At 35.0% G+C, this 15,557-nt stretch overlaps 1 protein-coding gene across 9 annotated transcripts in view; it reads left to right on the top strand.

Annotated features, from left to right (window-relative positions):
* The window catches only part of NKAIN2 (sodium/potassium transporting ATPase interacting 2), a gene marked incomplete at its 3' end in the record, with an annotated part of 998,865 nt that overhangs the window by 349,045 nt on the left and 634,263 nt on the right, over window positions 1–15,557 (top strand). The window lies entirely within an intron of this gene.

Genomic DNA, 15,557 nt, shown 5'->3' with positions numbered 1-15,557 from the left:
ATGACTCTTTTTGAATTATGGTTTTCTCTGGGTATATGCCCAGTAGTGGGATTACTGGATCATATGGTAGTTCTATTTTTAGTTTTTTAAGGAACCTCCATAGTGTTCTCCATAGTGGCTATATCAATTAACATTCCCACCAACAGTGCAAGAGGGTTCCCTTTTCTCCACACCCTCTCCAGCATTTATTGTTTGTAGATTTTTGATGGTGGCCATTCTGACTGGTGTGAAGTCATACCTCATTGTAGTTTTGATTTGCATTTCTCTAATGATTACTGATGCTGAGCATCCTTTCATGTGTTTGTTGGAAATCTGTATATCTTCTTTGGAGAAATGTCTATTTAGGTCTTGTGTCCACTTTTGGATTGGGTTGTTTATTTTTTTGATATTGAGCTGCATGAGCTGCTTGTAAATTTTAGAGATTAATCCTTTGTCAGTTGCTTCGTTTGCAAATATTTTCTCCCATTCTGAGGGTTGTCCTTTTGTCTTGTTTATGGTTTCCTTTGCTGTGCAAAAGCTTTGAAGTTTCATTAGGTCCCATTTGTTTATTTTTGTTTTTATTTCCATTTCTCTAAGAAGTGGGTCAAAAAGGATCTTGCTATGATTTATGTCACGGAGTGTTCTGCCTATGTTTTCCTCTAAGAGTTTTATAGTGTCTGGCCTTACATTTAGGTCTTTAATCCATTTTGAGTTTATTATTGTGTATGGTGTTAGAGAGTGTTCTAAGTCCATTCTTTTACATGTAGCTGTCCAGTTTTCCCAGCACCACTTATTGAAGAGGATATCTTTTCTCCATTGTATATTCTTGCCTCCTTTATCAAAGATAAGGTGACTGCATGTTTGTGGGTTTATCTCTGGGCTTTCTATCCTGTTCTATTGATCTATATTTCTATTTTTATGCCACTACCATACTGTCTTGATTACTGTAGCTTTGTAGTATAGTCTGAAGTCAGGGAGCCTGATTCCTCCAGCTCTGTTTTTCTTTCTCAAGATTGCTTTGGCTATTTGGGGTCTTTTGTGTTTCCATAAAAATTGTGAAATTTTTGTTCTAGTTTTGTGAAAAATGCCATTGGTAGTTTGATAGCACTGAATTTGTAGATTTCTTCGGGTAGTAGACTCATTTTCACAATGTTGATTTTTCCGGTCCAAGAACATGGTATATCTCTCCATCTGTTTGTATCATCTTTAATATCTTTCATCAGTGTCTTATAGTTTTCTGCAAACAGGTCTTTTGTCTCCTTAGGTAGGTTTATTCCTAGATATTTTATTCTTTTGGTTGCAATGGTAAATGGGAGTGTTTCCTTAATTTCTCTTTCAGATTTTTCATCACTAGTGTATAGGAGTGCAAGAGATTTCTGTGCATTAATTTTGTATCCTGCTACTCTACCAAATTCATTGATTAACTCTACTGGTTTTCTGGTAGCATTGCTAGGATTCTCTACATATAGTATCATGTCATCTACAACCAGTGACAGTTTTACTTCTTTTCTGATTTGGATTACTTTTATTTCTTTTCCTTCTCTGATTGCTGTGGCTAAGACTTCCAAAACTATGTTGAATAATAGTGGTGAGAGTGGGCAACCTTGTCTTGTTCCTGGTCTTAGTGGAAATGGTTTCAGGTTTTCACTATTGGGAACAATGTTGGCTGTGGGTTTGCCACATATTGCCTTCATTATGTTGAGGTACGTTCCCTCTATGCCTACCTTCTGGAGGGTTTTTATCATCAATAGGTGTTGAATTTTTTCGAAAGCTTTTTCTGCATCTATTGAGATGATCATATGGTTTTTCTCCTTAGGTTTGTTAATATGGTTTATCACATTGATTGATTTGCATATATTGAAGAATACTTGCATTCCTAGGATAAACCATGATGTATGGTTTATCCCAGGAATGCATGGTGTATGATCCTTTTAATGTACTGCTGGATTCTGTTTGCTAGAATTTTTTTTGAGGATTTTTGCATCTGTGTTCATCAGTGGTATTGGCCTGTAGTTTTCTTTTTTTGTGACATCTTTGTCTGGCTTTGGTATCAGGGTGATGGTGGCCATTTAGAATGACTTTGGGAGTGTTCCTCCCTCTACTATGTTTTGGAAGAATTTGAGAAGGGTAGGTGTTAGCTCTTCTCTACATGTTTGATAGAATTCGCCTGTGAAGCCATCTGGTCCTGGGCTTATGTTTGGTGGAAGATTTTTAATCACAGTCTCAATTTCATTGCTTGTGATTGGTCTATTCATATTTTCTATTTCTTCCTGGTTCAGTCTCAGAAGGTTGTGCTTTTCTAAGAATTTGTCCGTTTCTTCCAGGTTGTCCATTTTATTGGCATATAGTTGCTTGTAGTAATCTCTCATGATCCTTTGTATTTCTGCAGTGTTAGTTTTTACTTCTCCTTTATCATTTCTAATTCTGTTGTTTGAGTCTTCTCCCTTTTTTTCTTGATGAGTCTGGCTAATGGCTTATCAATTTTGTTTATCTTCTCAAAGAACCAACTTTTAGTTTTATTGATCTTTGCTATCATTTCCTTCATTTCTTTTTCATTTCTTTCTGATCTGATCTTTATGATTTCTTTCCTTCTGCTAACTTTGGGGTTTTTTTGTTCTTCTTTCTTTAATTGCTATAGGTGTAAGGTTAGGTTGTTTATTTGAGATTTTTCGTGTTTCTTGACGTAGGATTGTATTACTATAAACTTCCCTCTTAGAACTGCTTTGCTGCATCCCACTGGTTTTGGGTTGTTGGGTTTTCATTGTCATTTGTTTCTAAGTATTTTTCATTTTCTCTTTGATTTCTTCAGTGAACTCTTGGTTATTTAGTAGCGTATTGTTTATCCTCCATGTGTTTGTATTTTTTACAGTTTTTTTCCTGTAATTGATATCTAGTCTCATAGCGTTGTGGTTGGAAAACATACTTGATACGATTTCAATTTTCTTAAATTTACCAAGGCTTGATTTGTGACCCAAGATACGATCTGTCCTGAAGAATGTTCCGTGAGCACTTGAGAAGAAAGTGTATTCCATTGTTTTTGGATGGAATGTCCTATAAATATCAAGTCCATCTTGTTTAATGTATCATTTAAAGCTTGTGTTTCCTTATTTATTACCATTTTGGATGATCTGTCCATTGGTGAAAGCAGGGTGTTAAAGTTCCCTACTATTATTGTGTTACTGTCAATTTCCCCTTTTATGGCTGTTAGCATTTTCTTTATTTATTGAGGTGCTCCTATGTTGGGTGCATAAATATTTATAATTGTTTTATCTTCTTCTTGGATTGATCCCTTGATCACTATGTAGTGTCCTTCTTTGTCTCTTGTAATAGTCTTTATTTTAAAGTCTGTTTTGTCTGATATGAGAATTGCTACTCCAGCTTTCTTTTGATTTCCATGTGCATGGAATATCTTTTTCCTTCCCCTCACTTTCAGTCTGTATGATCCTTAGGTCTGAAGTGAGTCTCTTGTAGGCAGCATATATATGGGTCTTGTTTTTGTATCCATTCAGCCAGTCTATGTCTTTTGGTTGGAGCATTTAATCCATTTACATTTAAGGTAGTTATTGATATGTATGTTCGTATTACCATTTTCTTAATTGTTCTGGGTTTGTTATTTTAGGTCTTTTCCTTCTGTTATGTTTCCTGCCTAGAGAAGTTCCTTTAGCATTTGTTATAAAGCTGGTTTGGTGGTGCTGAATTCTCTTAACTTTTGCTTGTTTGTAAATGTTGTAATTTCTCTGTCGAATCTGAATGAGATTCTTGCTGGGCAGAGTAATCTTGGTTGTAGGTTTTTCCCTTTCATCACTTTGAATATATCCTGCCACTGCCTTCTGGATTGCAGAGTTTCTGCTGAAAGATCAGCTGTTAACCTTACGGGGATTCCCTTGTACGTTATTTTTTGCTTTTCCCTTGCTGCTTTTAATATTTTTTCTTTGTATTTAATTTTTGATAGTTTGATTAATATGTGTCTTGATGTGTTTCTCCTTGGCTTTATCCTGTATGGGACTCTCTGCGCTTCCTGGACTTGAGTGACTATTTCCTTTCCCTTTCTGTATTTCCTTTCCCTTTCTGGGGAAGTTTTCAACTATAATCTCTTCAAATATTTTCTCCGTCCCTTAGTTTTTCTCTTCTTCTTCTGGGACCCCTATAATTCGAATGTTGGTGCATTTAATGTTGTCCCAGAGGTCTCCAAGACTGCCCTCAATTCTTTTCATTCTTTTTTCTTTATTCTGCTCTGCAGTAGTTATTTCCACTAGTTTATCTTCCAGGTCACTTATCCATTTTTCTGCCTCAGTTATCCTGCTATTGATTCCTTCTAGACAATTTTTAATTTCATTTATTGTGTTGTTCATCATTGTTTGTTTGTTCTTTAGTTCTTGTGGGTCCTTGTTAAACATTTTTGTATTTTTTCCATTCTATTTCCAAGATTTTGGATCATCTTTACTATCATTACTCTGAATTCTTTTTCAGGTAGACTGCCTATTTCGTCTTCATTTGTTTGGTCTGGTGGGTTTTTACCTTGCTCCTTCATCTGCTGTGTGTTTCTCTGTCTTCTCATTTTGCTTAATTTACTGTGTTTTGGTTCTCCTTTTTGCAGGCTGCAGGTTCGTAGTTGCCATTGTTTTTGGTGTCTGCCCCTAGTGGGTAAGGTTGGTTCATTGGGTGTGTAGGCTTCCTGGTGGAGGGGACTGGTGCCTGTGTTCTGGTGGTTGAGGCTTGATCTTGTCTTTCTGGTGGGCAGGACTGAGTCCGGTGGTGTTTTTTTTGGTTTCTGTGAATTTAATATTATTTGAGGCAGCCTCTCTGCTAATGGTTGGGCTTGTTTTCCTATCTTGATAGTTGTTTGACATGGGGTGTCCAGCACTGGATCTTGCTGGTTGTCAAATGGAGCTGGGGTTTAGTGCTGAGATGGAGATCTCTGGGAGAGCTCTCACTGATTGACATTATATGGGGCCAGGAGGTCTCTGGTGGTCCAGGGTCCTGAACTCAGCTGTCCCACCTCAGAGGCTTAGGCCTGACACCTGGTTGGAGCATCAAGACCCTGTCAGCCACACGGCTCAGAAGGAAGGGAGAAAAAAAAGAAAGGAAAAAAAAAGAAGAGCGCAACCAAACCAATAAACAAATCCACGAATGATAACCAGCGCTAAAAACTAAACTAAGATAAACATATAAATCAGAAACTAGTCAGTTGCATACAGTAAACCGCAAGTCTCCAGTTGCTCCCAAAGTCCACCTCCTCAATTTGGGATGATTTGTTGTCTATTCAGGTATTCCACAGATGCAGCATACATCACGTTGATTGTGGAGATTTAATCTGCTGCTCCTGAGGCTGCTGGGAGAGATTTCCCTTTCTCTTCTTTGTTCGCACAACTCCTGGGGTTCAGCTTTGGATTTGGCCCCACCTCTGCGTGTAGGTCACCTGAGGGCGTCTGTTCTTCGCCCAGACTGGATGGGGTTAAAGGAGCAGTTGATTCGGGGGCTCTGGCTCACTCAGGCCAGGGAGAGGGAGTGGTACGGAATGTGGTGCGAGCCTGTGATGGCAGAGGCCGGCGTGACGTTGCAACAGCCTCAGGCATTCCCTGTGTTCTCCCGGGGAAGTTGTCCCTGGATCACGGGACCCTGGCAGTTGACCCTGGCTCCCGGGAGGGGAGGTGTGGCTAGTGACCTATGCTTGCACACAGGCTTCTTGGTGGCTGCAGCAGCAGCCTTAGCATTTCATGCTCATCTCTGGTGTGCACGCTGATAGCTGTGATTCGCGCCCGTCTCTGGAGCACGTTTAGGCAATGCTCTGAATCCCCTGTCCTCGCGCACCCCAAAACAATAAATGCTCATTTAAAACCAAAGTTTCTGTATATACACTGCTCACTAGGATGACTACATTTGATTAATTAAAACAAAGGATAGCAATTTATTATGTTGATTCTACACTACCAAATCTAGAATTTTCAGATTCAGGAGAAAGGAAATTTATGTAAGTATGTCTATTATGTATTATGAGTATTTTTATAGGTGTTTTGGGAATATCTGAAAGTTCAAATTTATAATCAAACTGCAGTGAAATTTTAGTTATATCTATAAAGTATCTGCTTTCCCCTGGGATTTCACATGAACAGATAGAAACTCCTTTCTTTGAATTTAAAGTCCAATTGTTCTCTGGTAGAACTCACTCAATAAGGCTTTAAGTATAAAATTTCTATATATTGATTATTAATTGAACTCTATTAACAGTTTTAACTTACACTAAATGAGATTGTCTTTGAAAGGACTGCTGAAGTTGTTCCTATATTATTAAATTACAGATTACCACGTTAAAAGAAAATAAATCCAAAAGCAAACTGACTTTATCTTTTAAAATATCTGTTATTTTAAGGATAATACTCATGATGTTGGGAATAACAATGACATGAAGGTTTCCACTTCATAAATTGAAACCTAAAGTTTAAAGTAGTTGAAATATTGAAAAATCAGCATGCACAGGACATGTTGTATACGAACCTCAACTTTTGGAATGTGTCTCTGTGATTTAGATTTTAAAATTCTTTGAAGTTTAACGGGGACTCCAAGTTTTTGGGGATAGCCTTAGAAAATAAAAATTATATTTTAAATTTATTCTTGGGGGAGGTCAGAGAGATCTGATGTTAAATACAAGTTGTACCACTTAGTTGATTTCAAGCAGGTCAGATATTTCTTTAGGCATCAGTGTCCTTGGTGACATACTGATATTGGGATAAGGTTATGTGGGGATTAGTTGAAATGACACTTATAAAGCACTGACACACATAGTGAGCACTCCGTAGGAATAAGGACTATTAGAATGGGATGGTGGAGGACTGCTATCTTTAGTCTGATTTGTCATCCACTTATAATTCAATTTCCTTTGGATCTTTCTATTTTTGTGGCATCAAGAAGTAGATATTCATCGAATGAGATAGCATTAAACATGAATGAATGAAGGATTTTTGTTGTTTTTACAAAAACAGGAAAAAATGGTACAGATAAGGTAAAACATAGAGGAGTTGAACTATGCATGTGCATTACATAAAAAGGAGTAGAAATTATTCTGGATGCCAGCTGTAAATAACATCTCACTTTTCCACAACTTTTCAGGCATTCCAGTTCCAGAATGTTTATGATACTTGGAAGCCTAGATTTCGTTTCAAAGTAGGGTAGGTGATGAATGTTGATCACAAACTCAAAATTGCTGTGGGCCAGGCAGGTCACATAAAGGAATACTGCTGGAAAAAGCCATAAGAAGTGACGCCAAACTGAAGGCCAGCCATTGTCTGTGGCCTGCCAGTTTGCAGCCTTTGGAGTAGCATTTAGGGATATTGGTCATGTGGTACTTTTTCTTAATAATCCTTTATGTTTAAACAGTCAATATGGTAGTACTTCCCCAGACATGAAATTCTTTTAGGCAGAGTTATAATGCATATGAAATTATTATTTAAATAGGAATATTCTTAATCTAGTAGAAATAATTTTTTTTGGTTGTACAGGCTGTGTTGCAGTTGTGTACTGTGTAGCTTGCAGTAGCCTAGTTTTCTGATTCTACCCTTGTTACACAGGTGCTTCCTAAAACGTTGATCACATTTATACATCAAACAAAGTATGCTTTCTTTGATTTTTACACAGTTAACATTGGAACATTAGTTGATGCTTGAAAATCACATATGCGTTAAAACAAAATATTCATTAATCTGTGTGAATAAGTGTAATTAGAATTTTGACTCCTAAGTATATTAAAGAAAAAAAAAAAAAAACAGGTGATTCCCCCCTACCCCCCCACCAAGGAAAGAAATGTACTGTGATTAGAAGGCAAGCTAAAATAAAAGTTTCTGGTGAACATGCTTGAAGTATAAGGAACAGTGCTGCTTGATATTTGTTTGTGACTCTAAAAGGTGTCCATAAGAAATGTATTAAATAGTTAAGGTCAGCTTTGCAAAAGGCCAACAAGTATGTCTCATTGCTATTCTTTTTGTTTACTACTCTATATTTTTCATAGATATTTAGAAATGCAAGAATTTTCACAATGATACTCCTAACTAGGATAGGCCACACATTTTCCATACGATTGTTTCTAAACAGCAAAATATTCTGACTTAAGAACTTTTCATATTTATAACCCATGTAAATGGTAAGGTACTTCATTGGCTTACAGAAGTCTTTCATAATCATTTTTTTCAGTCAATCTCATAGAGCTGCGTTCTATAATTTTACTATTATATCCAGCGAATTCTCTTTGAGGATCCATTATGTTGAAGAAATTTGGTGATATTAAGGGTAATCTTAAAAGGAGAAACACGTAATTAAAGGAATGAGAAGTAGAACCTGTGAGTGAAGATTAAAGGGGAATAGGGTCATTTAGTTTGGAGAGTGGTAAGAATGATCTCCGGTTACAGGACAGCTTTAATACTGAAGAGAAAGAAGAGTTAGTCTCCATTTATACAGATGATGAATTAAGATAAAATGAACTGGAAATCGAAGGGAGATAAATGGAATAATCAGGCTACTGTAAACAAACTCGAAGTCACTTAGCATGACTGGACTGAATCCTTAGTCCTACTTCTTTGACTCAGGTACCACCAGGTAGTACTTGGATTTTTTTTTTTTTTATTCCTTCAACCTGTACAAAGTAACGTATGTAAAAAGTTTTGTAAAGTGTGAAGGGGTTTTTTGAAAACTCCTCAATAGAGACAGAATTGTAGAAAAGATTTTAACAGATATTTTAGTGCATTTATTTCAGTACTTCAAATGAACTTTTCAAGTAAACTTTTAATATACATTAATATTATGCCGTGGAAATAAGAAACCCTAGGATAAAATAGCATGCGTGTTGAGGCACCCCAGGACACCACAGGGAACTCATAGGAACACCCTAGATTTTTGGACAAAATTTTCAAGGAAAATAGTGATGCTGAAAAAAATTATAAATCACAAAGGTCACTGTGAAACCGGAAAATTGAGAATATCTATTATTTAAATTTGTTTTTGTTTTAAAGGTACAGTGTACATCTCATATTCTTCATAATTTGCCTACATTGGTAAAAGAATGGGTTGAACTCAACTATCATAAATTTGTGACAGAATGTTAGATTTAAGGCGATGACTTAATTACTCCTTTAAATGAGTTCCATGGGCAGAAGGTGCTCTTTCCCAGTCAAGTTGTGGGGTTTTGAAGATGTTTCTTAGTAATTATCATTAATGCCTTGCAAAATCTAGATTTCCTTAATTACTTCTTTAAGGCTAAGACTCTCACAAATGAAGAATAATACTTTAGTTATAGCCTGTGTCCTATGTCCATATAGTGTTGGCATATCTTATCTTTATAGTGTTGGCAAAAAGCATTTATTGGGGCCTTATAAAATTTTTAAACACTTTGAAATAAAAAAGTAAGTTTTTAGATATATCAAGCTTTCTTTAATAATAGTGTTTTCTTTTGTCAAATTACAAATGTAATGTCCCTAGAGGAAAAACTAGAATCACTAATTATAGGTTTAATAAAATGTTGCTAATAGGAATATTCAATTCTGAATGAAAACTTCCAATAGGGAGGAAATATGAAAGGATGTAATTCTACAGTTTATTCAATTTGCTCTTTTGTTACATATTCCCAATATGTTGGGGTGTTTGAAAATAATTTAGTAAAATGTAGCCTCCAGCTCTCAAAGTCAGTTCATGTTTTGACTTCAGTGATGCCTTGCAATTTATTCAATTAGTTGGCCTCCTGAAACATTTCAGGGCAATATTTATCAGAGTACATGCGACCATAGCGATGCCTTCCTAACCATTTCCTTCTCTTTTGAGAATCACAGTCCTGTGTGGTGCTCACAGGAAAATCAAGCATTTATTCTGCCTCAGTACCAAATTACCTGTCATTACATTTGAATCAGAGGTGAAGAGTTTGAAGGGAAATATAATTAGTATACGCCCTGTCTTATAATATTTATGCAAGTTGAACATTTAAAAATTTTAATAATAACACATAAGATTATATTACTTCATTGTCAGTCTGAGTTATTGTTGCCATGTATGCTGGCCATCATTCTCTGTAAAACCCAATAGGGTAACTGGGAGACTAATTACCTGGAATAGGTCACATGTAGCTGGCTAGTACAGGTGCTGTCAGAGTAATCATATTTTAAATTTCTAAAAATGGTTCGACATTGTGGGTGTTGTGACTGCAATAGAATTAGTTTAACTTTCATTTCTCCTAGCTTAAATCAAGGTTCAGAATTATGTAACAGTGTAGTTAGGAATACTGTTGTGTGTATACTGAATTTTAAACAGAAATATTTTTGGATACATATGGAATATTAAAAACAGTTAAAATTACAATTACCAATAGGTTATAGATAATTTCTTACGTAAAAAAATATTAAATAATACATATAACAGGATTAAAATCTGTTAAGTTTGTTATTTTTAATTTATTATTGCACATTAAGAATTGCATAGCTATTTATCATAAACCATTCTTTGAATAATATGAATTTCATAGATATTGCCTGTTTGCTGACCAATTAGATTTATACATATTTAAGTGTCATGAAATTAGCCCTGATACCATTTTATCTTGAAAGCAGATTATAAAAAGTAGTAACAGCCTCTTATAAATTTTATCAAGTGTATTCAAAATAATTTCCTTTGTAGCCTGTCATTTAAGGGTTGAAAGGTGGAAGGATTTCCTGGAAGAATGGGAACTCAGCCAAATTAGTTTCTAAGTTCAAGCTCTTATGTTTTCCTCGCTTCCTGTAAATCCTCACCTGGTTTGTTTCCTCATTTCACTCAGATTTCAGCTCAAGCATGACCTTCTCCTGCTTTATCATCTCATAGTTTCCATTCCCTTCTTTGCACTCCATCACTTTACACTGCTTTATTGATCCCTCACAGAATTATTTGGCATTATTTAGATTTGTTCTTGTTGTTGTTTCTTTTTCTATTGTGCAGCTCTAATTTCATGGGAACAGGAACTTTGTTTTGTTCAGTACACCTGGAACAGTATACTTTCTAGAAATATTTGTTGAATGAATGAAGAAAAAAAAAAGGATGCTATGTCATTTCCATATAAGCTCTCTTTACTTAGCCTATTTGAGTTTATCTCCACTAAGTAGAAAGCATGCAGGGAGAAATATCTCTGGTATGTGGCAAAAGATGTCTGACCAGACAAAACCATTAAATTTAATAGCTAGAGTTGGACAATTAAAGAGTGCAGTAACTCATTATAGAACATTTTTCTGTATCATGTCCTGCTTACACAGTGAACTGATTTTATCTTAAATGAGGAGATCTGTGGCTTCTCGGTTTCTATGAAATCCTTTGATAGTTTCTGTAAATAGAGTGCATTTGGCCATAAAGAAGTGACGACTTATGAGCAATATATGCATTTAGACCACAGAAGTATAATTGCAAGAGAACAATAAGTATTTTAGTTCCACGGGTATTCTTAATACACCTTTGGTGGTACCTAGAGTGTTTATACCTAGCTAAACCAATTTAGTCACATATTTTGTCTTTTTCAATAAACCGATCATTTGCTGGATCATTTGCTGATAGAACTAATTGCAGTCAACTCGTAAGTACTTCATAAACTTTTCCTAATTCAAAGCTGACCTTTGACCATGATGAAAGAAATTTGGTATAATTTCTTTGGAAGCTTTGGCACTATCTTAAAGAAAAATGTTATAATGTCAGGCTTCTTTCTTTTAAGGAAATTTGATTTATATCAGAAAGATAAAAATAATAAAATAAAGACTACCACTAGATTAGCATTTTGCCATTAAATATAGGTTTTTCACATTTCCTACAGCCTGATCTGTATAATTAAATATTACGCCTTTTTAAAGACGTGTTGTCTAGGAACTTTATTTTATTTTTTATCATGAGAGCTAATTCTGTTGTCAGAAACCCACTGAGATTTTCCCCTGGATTCTGCTCTTCAGCATATCATTCCAATTTTAAAAGTTTAGGACCTAGAGATTTTCATCTCTTCATTTTAGTCATAGTAATTTGAAGTGAAATGGCAGGGTTTGGCATAAGAATAAAATGAATGGATCAGAGAGTTTATTTCTATAGTTTATTGAGGTCTTTTCTAGAATAACTTTTTCCTAAAATGATCGATTTTTTTCAGGCAATTATAAAACTAAGATATTTGCCATAGTACTACTAATAAAACAATGTTAACTTTTCCTGATAGGACTAATATTATTAGAGAAATTGAACATTTTTTTTTTTGTATTATAGAACACTGATTTTAATATTTTTGCTTTTGAATTATTTAAATAATATGTATTAGGTTTTTAAAAACTGTGCTATGGAATCCATTACTGGATTTTGAAATCAATGTATCTAAACCTGTATTTTCTTAGGTGAAATAGAATGGAATGGAATATGATAGGATAGAATAACATAGAGCAGAACACTGGAATAGGGTAAATAGAATAACCTGGTTGCAATCTAAACTGTGTTTCTTCTTGTGGGTGGAAGTCAAAAAAGTTCAAAAGCCTATGAGAATCTGCACAAGCTTGTGTAATCATTGCTTGGTTTCCTTTTGGTACATTAGATTTGCCTTGAATTCAGCCCAAGTTTTTACTTTGAGATTTGAAATGCCTGTGTGTACAGCAATCTGTTTTTCACTTACTTGCTAGAGTTCAAAGCACTTATAAACATTATCTTGATTTTAACATTCGGAAGTCAGTTTCTGTTGTTTAATACCTAATGAAGGAATAATTTGAATACAGCAGAATTTGGCTGAAACTTTGACTCCTTATGTTACATCACATGAGAAAGATTGCTTCTTCTAAATACACTTTTGGAATTACATCCAAATACTCTCAAAACTTTTCAGTTAAATGGCTAAGTGACAATTATATTAGCTCAAACCATTAATTGATTTTATAACTAAAGTAGAATATGATTGGAATTTATATAATATCTCCTCTAAAACTCTCCCAGTTTAAATTGATGTCAGTCTAGCCCCAAATAATGACATATTTCCTGTTATCTAATTGCATGAAATTGTAAAGCACATATACAATTGGGAATCTCTTGCTTTCATAAAAGCATGATTAGCCTCTAAAATATAAATTAAAAGTGATTGGGTTGATTCTTAACATTATTTACCAACAACCTTGTTCTACTCATTCATTTTAACATACATCATCATAACGTACGTTACATTCATTTAACGTACATTTAGCGTGCCAATGTATATATTAGTATACACATGACAGTAAGTCCCCTACATCTGAACCTTCAAGTTGCAAACTTTCAAAGATGTGAACGTGCATTCCATCAACATCAGGCGTGAGTGAAATTGCATCTTGCCCTCCGTCTCCTATTGCTGACGATCCTTCAGCTCTACCATCTCCCACCTCCTCTCCCTCCTCCAGTGAGTAACTCTTCTTGCCTGTTCACTCGATGCCAGCCCCTGTATGCCAGCTGTTGTACTGTATTACTATATTTTTCAAGATACTGTACTGTAAGATTAAAAATGTTTTCTTTATTTTGTGTTTGTTTTTTATGTATAATTTGTGTGAAAAGTATTATAAATCTAATACAGTACAGTACTATATAGCCGATTGTGTTAGCTGGGTACCTAGGCTAACTTTGTCGGACTTAATGAACAAATTGAACTTAATGAATGCATTTTCGGAATGGAATTTGTTCATATGTAGGGGACTTACTGCATACGTTACATACATTACATTTAACACATGACGGAGTTTTACTGGAAATGCTTTTGTGTTTCACTCTCTAGCAACTTTGAGCTAATATTCTAATTGCAGTTATAAAGTGAGGTAAGCTATTCCTACCTCAAAAGCAACAAAAAACGTTATGCATGCAAAACATCAAGTAGATTCTTAGCAAAATATTTATAGACCTTTTGGGAAAATTCAAATAGAAAGCTGCAAAGGGGCAAGAAAGGAAGGTATATCTTTCTAACACTGCTAAAGAATCATTCTTTCTAGAATTATACTTATAACTGAATGTAAGTAAATATTGATTTTATGATAGTCATAGTATTATTTCATCTTGTTTTCTCTGAAAGTATGAGGAAAGTGAAATAATTTGAATATTTATGATATTTTTAAAAGTTTTTCAAGGTTAATGCAATAAAATAGAGCAGGCAATATTAGCATCATAACTAATGGATGGTTCCCATTTTTCAGTTCTTTAAACTTTACCTCAGAGTGACATCTTGATAATTATCAATACTATGTGATAGCTATTCCTATGAATATAAGGGACTAATACTTTTAGGTTTAAGAATTTGATCTTGTTTATATTTATTTCTAACATGCAATAGAGATTTGTTTATCTGGTCATTTTAAGGCAAAAAAGGATATTATATTGAAGTATTTATCCCTATTTCTACATTCTAGTGTCATTGCAGCCTATTCTATAATAATCAGAGGGAAATTGGGCATGGGCTTTATAGAATTTAAAGAAATATTTGATATGTGCAAAATGACATCTTTGCTGAATAAATAAACAAAGTATGCTTTAAAAAGCTTCCACAAAAGAGCTCCCACACAGAAAGGTGCTAATTAGAATCCTCAACTCGTGGAGTGTTAAAGAATCTTAGCTTTGGAAGGAAATTCAGGAATTGTCCTTCCCAACTTCATACTACAAGGAGATTTTAGCTGAAAGGATTAGTCAACATTTTAAAGCAAACTTCACCAAGTACCTCCTTAAATCCAATGCACACTTCTAGATTCAAGGAAAACAGAGTAAAGAAGACACACCCTCTATCTTGCAGGAGTGTATGGTCAAAACAGGCTAACTACTGTAAAAGGCATCCCCATAATTTCAGTGACTTAACTCAGTACATGTTTATTTCTTGTTATACCAGAGCAGGTGTAGTACTCTGCTGTATAGAATTGTTCTGGGATCCAGCATCCTTTTTGATCAGGCAGTACCCTTGTCTAATTCCAGTAAGTCCTGTCCATTCAATTAGGGGATGGGCAAAGAGAGTGAGGACAGGATTGTACTGGGAAATGTGTATGGGCCAAGCCTAGACGTAAGTACCACTTTTGCCCACATTTGATTGGCCAGAATATAGCTATATGTCCACACCAACTAGAAAGGAAGGCAGAGAAATGCAGGCAAGTTTGGTGGCCAGGTGGAAGAAACAATGAGGTTAGTGACAAATTAATCTCTCCTATAAAGCCTTTGCAGACTAATACTGCTAAAAGATTATCCCTCTACCTCCTTTTTAACCACTTACATGCCACCACTTAAATAAGAGTGAAGAGCCACGTATGTGTGATTCGCAATTAAATCTGAGGATTTTAATAAGAATTCCAATTAGTAGAATGATTCTTCTCTTACCTTGTGAATATCTGTATCTGACTGATTAAAATAAGGACACTTTCAGTTGAAGCAATAAATAGAAAGTGTTTTAAAAGTGTCATTGTAACTTGGGTTATTAAAATATGTGCACCAAAGTGTATTAACACAATTGATTTTCTTTGCACTTTGAATTCTATTAAGCAGCAGTTATTGTGTGGTTCTCGTCTAATAGACAACTGTGCAGTGCTTGTATACACCTGTAGTTCACCCTGGGTGACAGATAATAC

Source organism: Balaenoptera physalus, assembly GCF_965194825.1.
Source record: "Balaenoptera physalus genome assembly, chromosome: 9".
Classification (NCBI taxonomy): Eukaryota; Metazoa; Chordata; class Mammalia; order Artiodactyla; family Balaenopteridae; genus Balaenoptera; species Balaenoptera physalus.
This window is presented reverse-complemented; position numbering and strand designations above follow the sequence as displayed.